The sequence below is a fragment of the Manis javanica genome, chromosome 3 (assembly GCF_040802235.1).
Source record: "Manis javanica isolate MJ-LG chromosome 3, MJ_LKY, whole genome shotgun sequence".
NCBI classification, from domain to species: domain Eukaryota; kingdom Metazoa; phylum Chordata; class Mammalia; order Pholidota; family Manidae; genus Manis; species Manis javanica.
In genome coordinates, this window is record NC_133158.1 from 26,813,312 (window position 1) to 26,828,142 (window position 14,831).

Genomic DNA, 14,831 nt, shown 5'->3' on the forward strand with positions numbered 1-14,831 from the left:
ATAAAAAATCTTAAAAATCTTTGCCACAAATATTAGTAAAGTTTAAGACATCTGAGCAGGTAACCTTAACCTATGCCATCTGATAGAAACACAGTTAGGATCCAATTGTGTTTTTATTAACTAGGGAGTTTTGCATTACCATACCTATCCCACGGTTAAAATTTTGAAATTTATAGATGTCTATTTATATCTGTCTTCACATATGTATGTTAGAATGTGATTTTTCTATCCCCAAGGGTATTGCCAAAGTTAATTTGTAAAGAGCTCTATTTGCGTTAAAGGCAAATCAGTGCTATATAAATTCAGTATATTCTCGGAAATATAAAAATGAACCCAAATGTTTTTCAAGCTTACATAATATAGGACAATTTTCCTTAAGTAAAAACAAGAGCTATAAATATTAGATACAATGCAAACATAAAACTCTCATGCTCCCTATATTGGTTTACTATAAGTCAAATAAGTTCATGTTATCTCTCTCTCACAGGATTTGTCAGCAAGAAAAATAACTTGAGTGATCTAATTATTCCTTATCTACTTAAAAATAGCTTCCAAAATATTTTTGGTAACTTGAAACCTTAAAGTTATACTGATCTAAATTAAATGATGGGTATTCATTGACTATCTAGATCCTTTCCAAGTAAGATAAAATAGTGAAACATGAACTACTGAATATAGGCTTATTATCCCCTTGGGCTTTCTTTGATAGAAGAACTAAGGATATTTGAATGTATTAGTAACTGTGTTTTGTGCCATATTGAGGGAGACTATACTTCTAATGTATTTATGAGTTTGCCAAGCTACAGTATGCTAGTTTAATAGTCCTGGTTGCTTACTTTAGTTTTTGCTAGGAATTAAGGATTCTGTGGGCTAAGATTATAGTAGATTTTTCAAATGAGTTTTAATATCAAAAGCACATTGGTAAAGAACTAGAGTTTGTTTATTTCTCTGTGTTAAAAAAATGATGTTGGAGGAGGAGCCAAGATGGTGGCATGAGTAGGGCAGCAGAAATCTACCAAAACCATATATATTTTTGAAAATACAACAAATACAACTATTCCTAAAAGAGAGACCAGTGGATACAGTACAACAGCCAGGATACATCCACATCTGTGAGAACTCAGTATCTCACGAAGGGAGTAAGATACAAGCCATGGACTGCAGGACCTGAGTACTCCCCCAACCCCAGCTCCCTGGCAGGAAGAAAGGAGTCAGAGAGGGATGGGGGTGAAACCCCAGGACTGCTAAATACCCAGCCCTAGTCATCCATACCAGGAGCACAGACACACATTGAATGGTGTGCTAGATATTAGAGAAACAGAAAAGTAAAATCTGCAAGTGTGTCCCCCACAGACAGCTCCCCTGGGACAAAAGGAAAGCAAGTGCTTTTTGAAAATCTTAAAGGGATATGGGCCTCACAGCTAGCATGGAAGCGTCCCTGTACACTCAGCTGAGCAGCTGGGAATCCTGGGCAGCTCTGAAGTCCCTCATGGTGATAAATAGCCTGCCAGTCATATCCCTTCTGGCACGGCCATGCACATGCTCACAGCAGCAGAGCAGTGGGAGAGAGGCCGCAACCACAGCAACTGCCCAGAATCTCTTCCTGGCATGCAGCCACCCAGGCCAGACCCAGAACACCTGGCATGCCTGCCATTTACTGCAGGCCTCTGGGCTACCCTGACAGTGACCCCACCCACAGCATCTTAGGGGATTAATCCAAAGGCTGTGCCAGGTGTGCGGTAACCAACACAGGCAGTAGAGAATGACACGGAGACAAACAAGCAGGAAAGGACTTTACAGCTACCTCTATAACCATGAAAAGGCAGAAGAATTTGGTTCAGTCCAGAATTACCCAGACAAACCCCAAGAGAGGGCCTGGAGAGATAGATTTAACCAATCTTCCTGAAAAAGAATTCAAAATAAAGGTCATAACTATGCTGATGGACCTGTAGAGAAATATGCAAGAGCTAACGGATAAAGTTGGGAGGGAGAATACAGAAATAAAACAATCTCTGGAAGGACTTAGGAGCAGACTGGATGAAGTGCAAAAGGCCATTAATGGAATAGAAATCAGAGAACAGGAACACAAAGAAGCTGAGGCAGAGAGAGATAAAAAGATCTCCAGGAATGAAAGAATATTAAGAGAACTGTGTGACCAATCCAAACAGAACAATATCCACATTATCGGGGTACCAGAAGAAGAAGAGAGAGAAAAAGGATAGATAGTGTCTTTGAAGAAATAATTGCTGAAAACTTCCCCAAACTGGGGGAGGAAATAGCCTCTCAGACCACAGAAGCACACAGAACTCCCAATACAAAGGACCCAAGGAGGACAATGCCAAGACTCATAATAATTAAAATGGCAAAGATCAAGGACAAGGACAGAGTATTAAAGGCAGCCAGAGAGAGAAAAAAGGTCACCTACAAAAGAAAACCCATCAGGCTATCATCAGACCTCTCAACAGAAACCTTACAGGCCAGAAGAGAATGGCATGATATACTTAATGCAATGAAACAGAAGGGCCTTGAACCAAGAATACTGTATCCAGCATGACTATCATTTAAATATGAAGGAGGATTAAACAGTTCCCAGACAAGCAAAACCACAAACCACCTATACAGGGTATTCTAGAGGGACTGCTCTAGATGGAAGCACTCCTAAGGCTAAACAGATGTCAACAGCGAAAAAAAAAATCACAACAAAGAAAGACCAAGCAAATATTAACTAAAGGCAAAAAAATAAAATTAACTACTCACAAAAGCAGTCAAAGAAAACACAAAACAGTACAGAATACAACAACTAACATATACAGAATGGAGGAGGAGGAATAAGAAGGGAGATAAATAATCAGACTGATAAAAATCAGACTGTGCTTATAATAGCTTAATAAGCAAGAAGTTAGATAGTAAAAGAAGCTACCCTTCAACCTTTGGTAACCATGAATCTAAAGCCTGCAATGGCAATAAGTACATATCTTTCAAAATCACCCTAAATGTAAGTGGACTGAATGCACCAATCAAAAGACAGAGAATGATGGAATGGATAAAAAAGCAAGACCCATCTATGTGCTGCTGCTAAGAGACTCACCTCAAACCCAAAGACATGCACAGACTAAAATTCAAGGGGTGGAAAACATATTTCATGCAAATAATAGGGAGAATAAAGCAGGTGTTGCAGTACTTGTGTCAGACAAAATAGACCTCAAAACAAAGAACGTAACAAGAGAGATAAGAAGGACATTACTTAATGATAAAGGGCTCAGTCCAACAAGAGGATATAACCATTATAAATATATATGCACTGAATACAGGAGCACCAACATATGTGAAACAAGTACTAACATAATTAAAGGAGGAAATAGAATGCAATGCAACACACCACTCACTCCTAAGGACAGATCCACCAGACAGAAAATAAGTAAGGCACAGAGGCACGGAACAATACACTAGAACAGATGGACCTAATAGACATCTATAGAACTCTACATCCAAAAGAAACAGGATACACATTCTTCTCAAGTGCACATGGAACATTCTCCAGAATAGACCACATACTAGGCCACAAAAAGAACCTCAGTAAATTAAAAAAGAGTGAAATCCTACCAACCAACTTTTCAGACCACAAAGGTATAAAACTAGAAATGAATTGTACAAAGAAAGCAAAAAGGCTCACAAACACATGGAGGCTTAACAACATGCTCCTAAATAATCAATGGATCAACAACCAAATTAAAATGGAGATCCAGCAATATATGGAAACAAATGACAACAACAACACAAAGCCCCAACTTCTGTGGGACGCAGCAAAGGCAGTTCTAAGAGGAAAGTATATAGTGATCTAGGCATATTTAAAGAAGGCAGAACAATCCCAAATGAATAGTCTAAAGTCACAATTATAGAAACTGGAAAAAGAAGAACAAATGAGGCCCAAAGTCAGCAGAAGGAGGGACATACTAAAGATCAGAGAAGAAATAAACAAAATTGAGAAGAATAAAATAATAGCAAAAATCAATGAAACCAAGAGCTGGTTCTTTGAGAAAATAAACAAAATAGATAAGCCCCTAGCCAGACTTATTAGGAGAGAAAGAGAATCTACACACATCAACAGAATCAGAAATGAGAAAGGAAAAATCATGACAAAGAATTATTAGAGAATACTTTGAAAATCTCTGTGCTAACAAGCTGAAAAACCTAGAAGAAATGGACAAGTTCTTAGAAAATTACAACCCTCCAAGACTGACCAAGGAAGAAACAGAAAATCTAAGATTAATTACCAGAAATGAAATTAAATCGGTAATCAAAAAACTACCCAAGAGCAAAACCCCCAGGCAAGATGGATTTACTGTAGAATTTTATCAGACATATAGAGAAGACATAATACCCATTCTCCTTAAAGTTTTCCAAAAAATAGAAGAGGAGGGAATACTTCCAAACTCACTCACTCTATGAAGCCAGCATCACTGTAATACCTAAACCAGGCAAAGACACCACCAAAAAAGAAAATTACAGACCAATATCCCTGATAAACATAGATGGAAATATACATCAAGAGGATCATGCACCATGATCAAGTGGGTTCATCGTAAGGATGGTACAAAATTTGAAAATCCATCAACATCATCCACCACATCAACAAAATGACAAAATCCAACATCCATTCATGATAAAAACTCACAACAAAATGGGTATAGAGAGCAAGTACCTCAACATAATAAAGGCCATATATGACAAACCCACAGCCAACATCATACTTAACAGTCAGAAGCTGAAAGCTTTTTCTCTAAGATCAGGAAAAAGAGAGGGATGCCCATTCTCCCCACTTCTATTCAACATAGTACTGGAGGTCCTAGCCATGAAGTCAGACAAAACAAACTGTCACTCTTTGCAGATGACATGATATTGTACATAAGAAACCCTAAGGACTCCACTCCAAAACTACTAGAACTGATATCGGAATACACGCAAAGTTGTAGGGTATAAAATTAACACACAGAAATCTGTGGCTTTCCTATACACTAATGAAGAACTAGCAGAAAGAGAAATCAGGAAAACAATTCCACTCACAATTGCATCAAAAAGAATAAAATACTTAGGAATAAACCTTACCAGGGAAGTGAAAGACCTATACCCTGAGAACTATAAGACACTAACAAATGGAAACTCATCCCATGCTCTTGGCTAGGAAGAATTTATATCATCAAAATGGTCATCCTGCCTAAAGCAATCTACAGATTCAATGCAATGCCTATCAAAATACTAACAGCATTATTCAATGAACTGGAACAAATTGTTTTAAAATTCATATGGAACCACAGAAGACCACAAATAGCCAAAGCAATCCTGAGAAGGAAGAATAAAGTGGGGGGATCTTGCTTCCCAACTTTAAGCTCTACTACAAAGCCATAGTAATCAAGACAATTTTGTACTGGCAAAAGAATAGACCCACAGACCAGTGGAACAGAATAGAGAGTCCAGATATTTACCCAAACATATATGGTCAATTAATATACAATAAAGGAGCCATGGACATACAAGGGGGAAATGACAGTCTCTTCAATAGCTGGTATTGGCAAAACTGGACAGCTACATGTAAGAGAATGAAACTGGATCATTGTCTAACCACATACACAAAAGTGAATTTGAAATGGATCAAAGACCTGAATGTAAGTCATGAAACCATAACACTCTTAGAAAAACATGAGTGATGACTTCCTGAACATATCTCCCCAGGCCAGGGAAACAAAGGAAAAATGAACAAGTGGGACTACATCAAACTGAAAAGCTTCTGTACAGCAAAGGACACCACCAATAGAACAAAAAGGCATCCTACAGTATGGGAGAACATATTCATAAATGACAGATCTGATAAAGGGTTGACATCCAAAATATATAAAGAGCTCACACACCTCAACAAACAAAAAGCAAATAATCCAATTAAAAAATGGGCAGAGGAGCTGAACAGTTCTCCAAAGTAGAAATTCAGATGGCCAACAGACACATGAAAAGATGCTCCACATCGCTAGTCATCAGAGAAATGCAAATTAAAACCACAGTGAGATATCACGTCACACCACTAAGGATGGCCACCATCCAAAAGACAAACAGCAATAAATGTTGGCGAGGATGTGGAGAAAGGGGAACCCTCCTACACTGCTGGTGGGAATGTAAATTTAAATAGTTCAACCATTGTGGAATGCAGTATGGAGGTTCCTCTAAAAGCTCAAAGTAGAAATACCATTTGACCCAGGAATTCCACTCCGAGGAATTTACCCTAAGAATGCAGCAGCCCAGTTTGAAAAAGACAGATGCACCCCTATGTTTATTGCAGCACTATTTACAATAGCCACCTAAGTGTCGATCAGTAGATGAATGGATAAAGAAGATGTGGTACATATACACAATGGAATATTACTCAGCCATAAGAAGAAAACAAATCCTTCCATTTGCAACAACATGGATGGAGCTAGAGGGTATTATGCTCAGTGAAATAAGCCAGTCGGAGAAAGACAAGTATTAAATGATTTTACTCATTTGTGGAGTATAAGAACAAAGAAAAAACTGAAGGAGCAAAACACTAGAAGACTCACAGAACCCAAGAATGGACTAACATTTAACAAAGGGAAAGGGACTGGGGAGGACGGGTGGGAGACAGGGGCTTTATGATTAGCTTGTATAATGTGGGCAGGGGCACGGGGAGGGTTGTAGAACACAGAGAAGACAAGTAGTGATTCTACAATATCTTACTACACTGAAGGACAATGACTGCAATGGGGAATGTGGGGGGGAACTTGGTGATGGGGGGAGTCTAGTAAACATAATGTTCATCATGTAATTGTAGAGTAATGATACTAAAAAAAAAAAAGAATGACTTTCCTGTCCAGGCAGATTACTTAAACTTTTATAAATCTCTTACTAAAGATTTTATGTTTTATCAAAAAATTGATTGTGTTTCAAGGCATCTTTAACAGTTTTGGGATTACTTGAAAAATCTTCTCAATGTTAAAAGAGTCAAGTGTGCACAAGTATATAACCTTCTGTATTTACCTTCAACATCTTCAATTGTTACTTTCATTAAATAATAGGTAATTTCATAATGATCTATGATACTATTTAATGAAATATCAAACCTTTCGACACCTTCCCCAAGTCAAAGTCAAAATGGAATCTTTTTAACCTCAAACTAACTCTCAGAAGTCCTCTGGAATAGCTCAAAGGATTTCTCTCACCTGGGAAGATGTTAAACTAGGTTTACTTTAACAAGGTTTAGCATTAGTGCCTCTTTGATAATGCTTCCCATGTAATTTAACATGTGTCCTGGCCTATAACATTACCAGTCATAATTCCAGTTATTACCTTAAAATGTATGTCACAGAAATAACTAATTTTCCTTTGCAATCCTATTACAATGTGTCTTAAACCATGTGTATTTTTAAATATTCTACCATTTATATACATTTATTATTTTGCTCTTATGCTTTTGCAGAAGTGAAATTCATGGAAAGGACCCTACCAACTACCGTGGACCCTTGACACTACAAAATCACAAGATATCAAACCTTTCACAACTGAAGAAGGTTGCACCTGATATCTGATCCTATACAAATGCTGGAGACCTCAAAATCAAAGATTAGGAAGAGAAGTAGCTGGACTGAGGTAGACAGACTGCTTCCTCCCACCATGCTGAGTCAAGAACTTTTATTTCCAATTCTTACATTATGAATGAAGCTCTTTATGATTCTTGTATCTTCCTTTGGCCTTGCTCTGGCCCAGAAAAATGCCACTGTTCACATATGAGGCGTTGCATGGGGAGGTGCAATCCAGCCTCCAAACTAATGGATTTGCTGTACTGGTTATCCTATAGTTTTGTCCATTGCAAACCTCTCCCTGATTTCCAGTGCCTTGGTTTCTCAGGAACAAACTCAGCCCCTTTCTTTGGTGTCAGATTCCCTAAGCCTGGGTGTCCATTTTCCCTTCCCTTGTTAGCAGATCCAAACTCAGGGAAACTAGCACCCAGGCTCTGCACCAAGAAAGGAATCCAAGGGCAGCCAGCATAAAACTACCTGTATAGTCTACAGACCCTTAAATTTTACTGACTTTCAGAGCTGTCACCTTGCCAGTTCTGAGTCACAGGTTCCAACAGGAAGTTGTAAGAGGCATTCATGATTCAAAATTAGTTTTTTTTGGCAGGTCCCTACTCCTCTGACTAGGGGTAAGTGGAAACGAAGCTATGATCAGTAACCTCTTCTTATTGGATCTATTGCACAATCTGCTGCTAAAGGAATAGCTACCCCCCAAAAAAATGTCTAGACTATTGCCAAAGTTGTTCCTGATGAAAGAAGAGCCCTTCAGTACAGTCTTTTGTTGACATCATTGATTCTGATCAGTCTGGGTCTTGGGGCCATGGCTCTGAAGTTTGCTCCAGACACTGGGGGTTATCCTGTTTCTAATAATCACAGGAGTCTTCCCAGGGTGCTGTGTTTTCTCAAAAGCTTTAAATGCATATTCAAAGCCAATAAACACTGAGAAAATGATTTCTGTAATATTAGAACTTCAGAAAAGGAATGAAGAGAGTGATCTACTTTAATGTGAACCTGACACTGACCTATGACTACCCCACAGAGGATCAGCAAAAAACTTCACAAATTCCAGTGTGGTAGCTAGGGGTAGAGCTGATACATTAAATTTTTAGCACAAGACAACAGGTCAAAAATGGAATCACTTATGCTAAGTCCCATGTCACCAAACCAAGACTTAATTACAGTTTTGACTGTTCCAGAAATGGAATCAGGCAAGCAGGAGAAACCTGGCAGCACTAGTAAGGTAAACACCTGATAGGCCCCTGCCTTCTCCTAATGGGAAGTAACTGCAATGACCAACCTGCTTTTCTGATGACAGTAACTCCCTTATTTGCACTCCCTTCCTTCTATTTGCAGGATGGATGTTGCCTGATTCATCAATCACTGGATAAAGCCAGTAAGATTTTAAAATTTACCCAGTTGAATTTTGTTTTTTAACAAATCCATGATGGGGAATCCTATTCATTGATAAGGAGTCATGTTAGGAATAAAGAAGTTGGATATTTTAAGATTAATGGAAGTTTTTAAATAGGCATATGGCTGCAAAAAAACATTCCAGCCCCTTTTAAATCATTGTTCCTTAGAGAAACATCCAAAGGATAATTCGGAAGTACTGACTACTCATTACCATGGGTAAAAAGTAATAATATTAAATTTAGTTCATGATAGTCTACTCTCAAAGGTAGGAACAGGGATTTTTTGTTTGTTTCTATCAAATAGGTCACTTTTTAAATTGGAAAATGAGTGAATTTTTAAAAGTCTTTTAAGCTCTAAGTAAATGACATTGCCCATTATATAAAAATATACACACTATACCAGACTATTCAACTTCCATAATTGAATAGTCTAACTGTGGGGGGTCTATTCATTATAGAAAAATTGATTCATTATAAGTGAAATTTGTATATTAAATAGTTTTTCCAAATAACTGACTACTGTTCTAATGGTCTTGTTTATTTAAACAATTAGCAATTACTGAGAAAGAAAAGTTGAGGCCAATTAAAGACCAAGGTAATACACACATTGCATGTTCCAACAATTAATTGATAACTTGCTTACCAGGGGCTATCTAACAATTAACCAGGGAAATACTTCTAAGAAATAGAAGCATTAATGCAAAATGTCTTCTGGATTTATTCTTTTCAAATCCATTTACCACATTATCTAATCTGGCATAAGCAGAAAACCCCCAAGGAAGATTAATATTCAAAACACCTCTAAAGCCCTCTGGTGTTAGGAACCTTAATTGTTTTGGCAACATAAACTGTTAAAGCAAGGATTTCTAAGGACAGTTCTCAGCTATCATGGTCAGAAATGTGACTCGAAAATGGAGAATAAAGAGTTGTATAGACGCTGCACCCTCGTGGTTCTCAGTATGTTCTTGATTCATGTGGCTACAGATGATACACTCACAGACCCATGACGTAGCTGGAGCCCTACAAGGTCACTGCTAAACACCAGTCCCTGAATGCACATTACAAACAACTGTGAGAGACATTAGCCTGGACTCTTCACTATTCCATTTTTAAAAAGTCATTCAAAATTTTTTTACTTGACCTTTTAACATTTCTTAATTCAAAATTGAAGGTGACGCAGAGCGGGTCACTGTGCCGTGTTACGACATCATGACTGAGAACTGCTAAAGGGGTCCTTACCTTTCCAACTACTGTGAGTGGGACCCCCGATATTTACCTCTTCAGGTAAAATATTGAAGACTCAGCCAACTGTCCAGGTGTTCAGTTAGTTTCTGCGAGATTCAAATATTTTGGGGAAAAAAATAAGTAAAACACTGGATGGTATAAATAAAATATGTGCTTTGGGTTTTCCTAAACTCAGCAAGAATAGTTTGGGGCAGGATAATTCTTACTTGTGGAGGCCTCTTGTGCACTACAGCATTTAGCAGGATGGTTTGTACGTACTACATGCCTGTCGCAGCCCTCCAGTATGACAACAGAAATGTCTCCAAATACTATCAAGAGGCCCCCAGTTTAGAACCACTGTGTAGAACATCAAACAAGTATACACTGCTTCTGTGATTGTGTAGGCAAAGCCCTAGGAACTGGTGACTCAGAGTAATTTTCCCTTAGTGACAAACCATTTACATATGTAATCAGTTCTGACCCTATACAAGTTCTTTGAAAGAAAGGGAGAATATTCACACAGTTTGAAAACCAACGGTAAAAGGCCTCAACCACAGAAGGCCTACTTTCTCCCATTTCTGGGGATTGCCAAATGAGGTATCGGACAAAGAAGTTTATAGTTTACTAAAAATTTTTGTTTCATTGTTTAGAAGAAAATTCAATCTATTTTTCTGAATGATGTGACATTAATCACCAGAAAACTGTTCTTACCTACAGGAGATATCCTTATCCTGGCTTTTGAAATACAATAATCTCAGGTGTTCTTCAGAAAAACAAGTCTTGTGTTGGCTCATAGTTCATCTGTTTATGATGTCGTCTTCATCTGGGAAGACAGTGGAGAGAAATTACATGAGTTCTATTAAGGCTTAAACACTCCCCATCTACCCCAATAGAACACTCACAAGAAAAAGATAATATTTCTCAATACCACCATTACCTTCAGTCTGTGTGAAATTATTACCTCCATCTACAGAAAACCAATGGACCATTTCAACTATTCATCCCACTCAAGTTGTCAAACTAAAGCAGTAAAAATGCCAATAATTTACAGCTAGGCCTTAACGTACTTTAGCACCTCATAGATGCAAACCTAAACGGAGGGTGGGTGGCTTTCACCAATAAGAGAAAAACAGCCGGCTGGGCCAGGGTGAGCCAAAATCTGTGCGGAAAAACCCTCACCACGAGAAATGCACACTGAACTTTTCACTATATCTACTTTCCCATCACCATTCATGCTATTAAGCCTTGAAATAATGACCTTTTATTTCTGCATCCTGACGTGTCTAGCGCTGGGCCTTGGCCCTGAGAGAAAAGAGGCAAATTCAGCTAATTGTGTTGTTATGAGAAAGGACTGTGACATCATGATTATACAGCAGTGCGACCCTATGCAGTGAAACTAGGAAGAACAAGGTGCACCTGAAAATAAACTGATATGTATGTATCAAAATAAACATCTGCTTTATAGAATTTCACAAGGTATCAAGATGTTTGTAAGCAGACACCCAGGCAAGAGTGAAACAAAGAGAGAAAGGTTCCATGATGTAGTCTTTTAAAAAGTATAAACTGTTTCCATAAAAACAATTTAAATGAAACATACACTTGTAACACACTTGGAAAACACAAAAATAGGCATTACTAAGAAATTCTTTACAATTCTTGTAATTCTATTTCCTACATATAACACAGTCGATAGATTGACTTATTTTACATAGAAATTGTTACAATCACTTCACATAATCCAATAAATGTATCTGATTCTTTAAGTGGACAATATATTATGAACATTTCTAATGTCTTAAATATTCAAACACATTCTTCTCTAGGGTTGTATGAAATTTCACTGCATGTTACTGAGACTGACATAATCATATACTGGCTATTTAGGGTGTTTCTCAGTGAATAAAAACATCTTGTAACTGCTCTTACGCACATATTTGTGTGCCTTCAATTTCGAATTAATATCTGAGGCTATGTCTATCTTTAAGCATCTTGTCGTATCTCACCAACAGTTATGGGTTGAACTGTGTCCCCCCAAATCCCTATGCTGAAGTCCTTACTACCCAGTACCTCAGAATGTAATCCTATTTAGAAATGCAGGTGCAGTAAGTTAAAATGAGGCTACACTGGAGTGGGGAGAGGTGAGGTCCCACACAAGTGTGACTGGTTTCCTTACTCAATGGGGAAAACTTGACCCAGACACCCAGAGAGGAGCAGCAATGTAGAGAGAAGAAATGACCTGGAACAGATCCTCCCCCCTGGCACCCCCCAACTTCAAAATGAACCAGCTCCACCGACACATCATGTTGGATTTACAGCCTCCTGAACTCTGAGGCCATACATCTCCACTGTGTGAGCCGCTCAGCACGTGACACATTATTACTGCAGCCCCAGACTGGCGCCCAGCCAACAGGGAGAGGTGTCCGCCCTCCTCAGCGCTGCCCCGCCCCCGCCCCGCCTAGCCAGCCCATCACACCTGCATCAGCGCTTCAGAGGTTCAACCTCTATCTTTGATATCCAAGTCAATGTATGTCTTTCTCTATTTCCTTTCTTCCAGTCCATGGCCTTTGTAGAGGGCATTTTCTTGCCTTACTGTTCCAATGATGTTGACATAATTAAAAAATAATAATAATAGCTAATATTGACTCCTTTCTCTGTTAAGGCTTCATGCTAAATTAAACTCCTTATGTTAATTATCTCCTTTATTGCCATGCTAACGGACTGATGGAAATGAAGTGTCATCCCCATCCTTCTTTTGTTTTAGTTTGTCACAGAGGTGGTGTCCTGTGCATTCTAGACATCCGTTACATGTGGACAGCTTCTAGACATGCGTAAGTCTTAAAAAATGATTGCACCTCAATGCAGGCTGTAACTAACTGGACTAACTACAGTGGTCCTCAGGAAGGCAGACTAGAATTGGCATCTGGGTGGCATTTATTCCAGGACCTGGAATTTTCACTGAATTGAATTCCACTGAAATTCCACTCCAATTTTGATAGCATTTCAGTTCATTTAAAGCCCCGTGGCCCCCTTATCCTACAGGAGGGAAACAGCATTCAAAAAAAGACTATTCAAATGGTGGAAAAGCCAAAGAGGATGCAAATGTTACTAAGTGAGTAATAGCAAGCAGCAAGTATAAGTGTGCTGAAATCTGACGACAGAGCAAGAAATAGCCTTTGGGGGTCATGGAGCGGAGCCAGGAGAGTAGGGAGGTGGGTGTAGGGAGGCGCCAGGCAGAGAGCGCCAGGCACAGGGCACGGCCGGCTGAGGGAGGCGCCCACAGAGCAAGGTCTGCAAACAGCTGAAAGGAGGCGGCTGTGGCGAGGCAAGTGGGCTTGTGCTGAGAGCATAAAGGGATGTTAATGAGGAGAATGGGCTGACAGCAGCTCTGGATCGTCAGTCAGGCTGCAGCTGCTGGTTGATGCAGGGCCTGTCGGGGGAGACAGCTGTCAGAACCTGATGTCAGCAAACCTCCTGCAGAAGCCCTGTGCAAACACAGCCCGGGGTGGGGCCGAGGAGGCAACGAAGTTTCTATTTAGTTTTTGCTCATTGTATTCTATTTCTTACTATCAGTGAAGTGACTTGGATTTTACTCTGAATTCTGAAAGGGACCACCTAGGAAATACGTGCTCTCACATCTATAGTGGGGAAAGCTGGGAGAGGCCTATAACACTCTGGTGTTTGAAGCAGGGTGCAGCTCTGCAGAGGGTGGGGGCATGCATTTATTAATTCACACCAACGCCTTCGACAAGAGTGTCTGGCCCTAGTTAATGCTCTTCACGATTCTGCACCTGGTTCTGACGTGTGGGAGTTTTCTCATACCATCAAAGAAGCAATTCTCAAGACACTAGTTGGGATTCCTACAATTTCAACCCAGTTTTGACACTGTCGCGCTGGAGACAGCATCAGATCCACAGGTTAAGGGCTCAGTCCCCTAAGATGCCCCCACCTCAGATGCCAGTCACAAGTCCGGCCTGTCACCCGTGCTTCTGCTGTACATCAGAGGTTCCCAGGACCCCTTCCTGGGTTCAGTTAATTTGCAAGAGCAGCTCACTGACCTCAGTTTACTCACTGGATGACCAGTTTATTACAAAGGATATTAAAGGATATGAATCAACAGCCAGATGAAGAGACACATGCAAAGCAAGGTCCCCAACAAAGAGGCCCCTGTCCTCATGGAGTTCAGGGCTGGACACAGTGGCACATGAAGCTCTGGTTCACCAACAACGAAGCTCTCCAAACCCCTCCTTGTGGGTTATGGAGGCTTCATTACAAGGGGTCAATGATTAAATTACTGGCCACTGGTGATTGATTAAACTCCAGTCCTTCCCTCCCTAGAAATCAGGATGGGACCATAAGTTCCAACCCTCTAATCAGGCTTGCTTCTCCTGGCAACAGCCCCCATCCTTAGGGCCTTTCTAAAAGTAGCCTCATTGACATAGCAGAAGACACCTTTAGAGTTTCATCACTCGGGAAATTCCAAGAGTTTTAAGCACTCTGTGCCACAAATGGGGATAAAGACCAAAAATATAAATTACTTGGAATAAATAACTTAATCACATTTTTTTTTCAATCCTAAATAGTTAGTGCTGCTTCCTGGCTTCATTATTCCTCCTGG

General features: G+C 39.6%; 1 long non-coding RNA gene across 2 annotated transcripts in view; it reads right to left on the reverse strand.

Annotated features, from left to right (window-relative positions):
- The window catches only part of LOC140848322 (uncharacterized), a 92,304-nt gene that overhangs the window by 12,611 nt on the left and 64,862 nt on the right, over nucleotides 1–14,831 (reverse strand). The window contains exons 1-3 of one of the 2 annotated variants that reach the window (XR_012128982.1): nucleotides 11,475–11,613; nucleotides 10,928–11,039; nucleotides 10,232–10,323 (exon numbers count right to left, since the gene is read on the reverse strand). This is a non-coding gene — a long non-coding RNA (uncharacterized lncRNA). Of the gene's footprint in view, nucleotides 1–10,231; nucleotides 10,324–10,927; nucleotides 11,040–11,474; nucleotides 11,614–14,831 lie in introns of those variants that run through there. The other variant, XR_012128983.1, reaches the window with a different exon arrangement.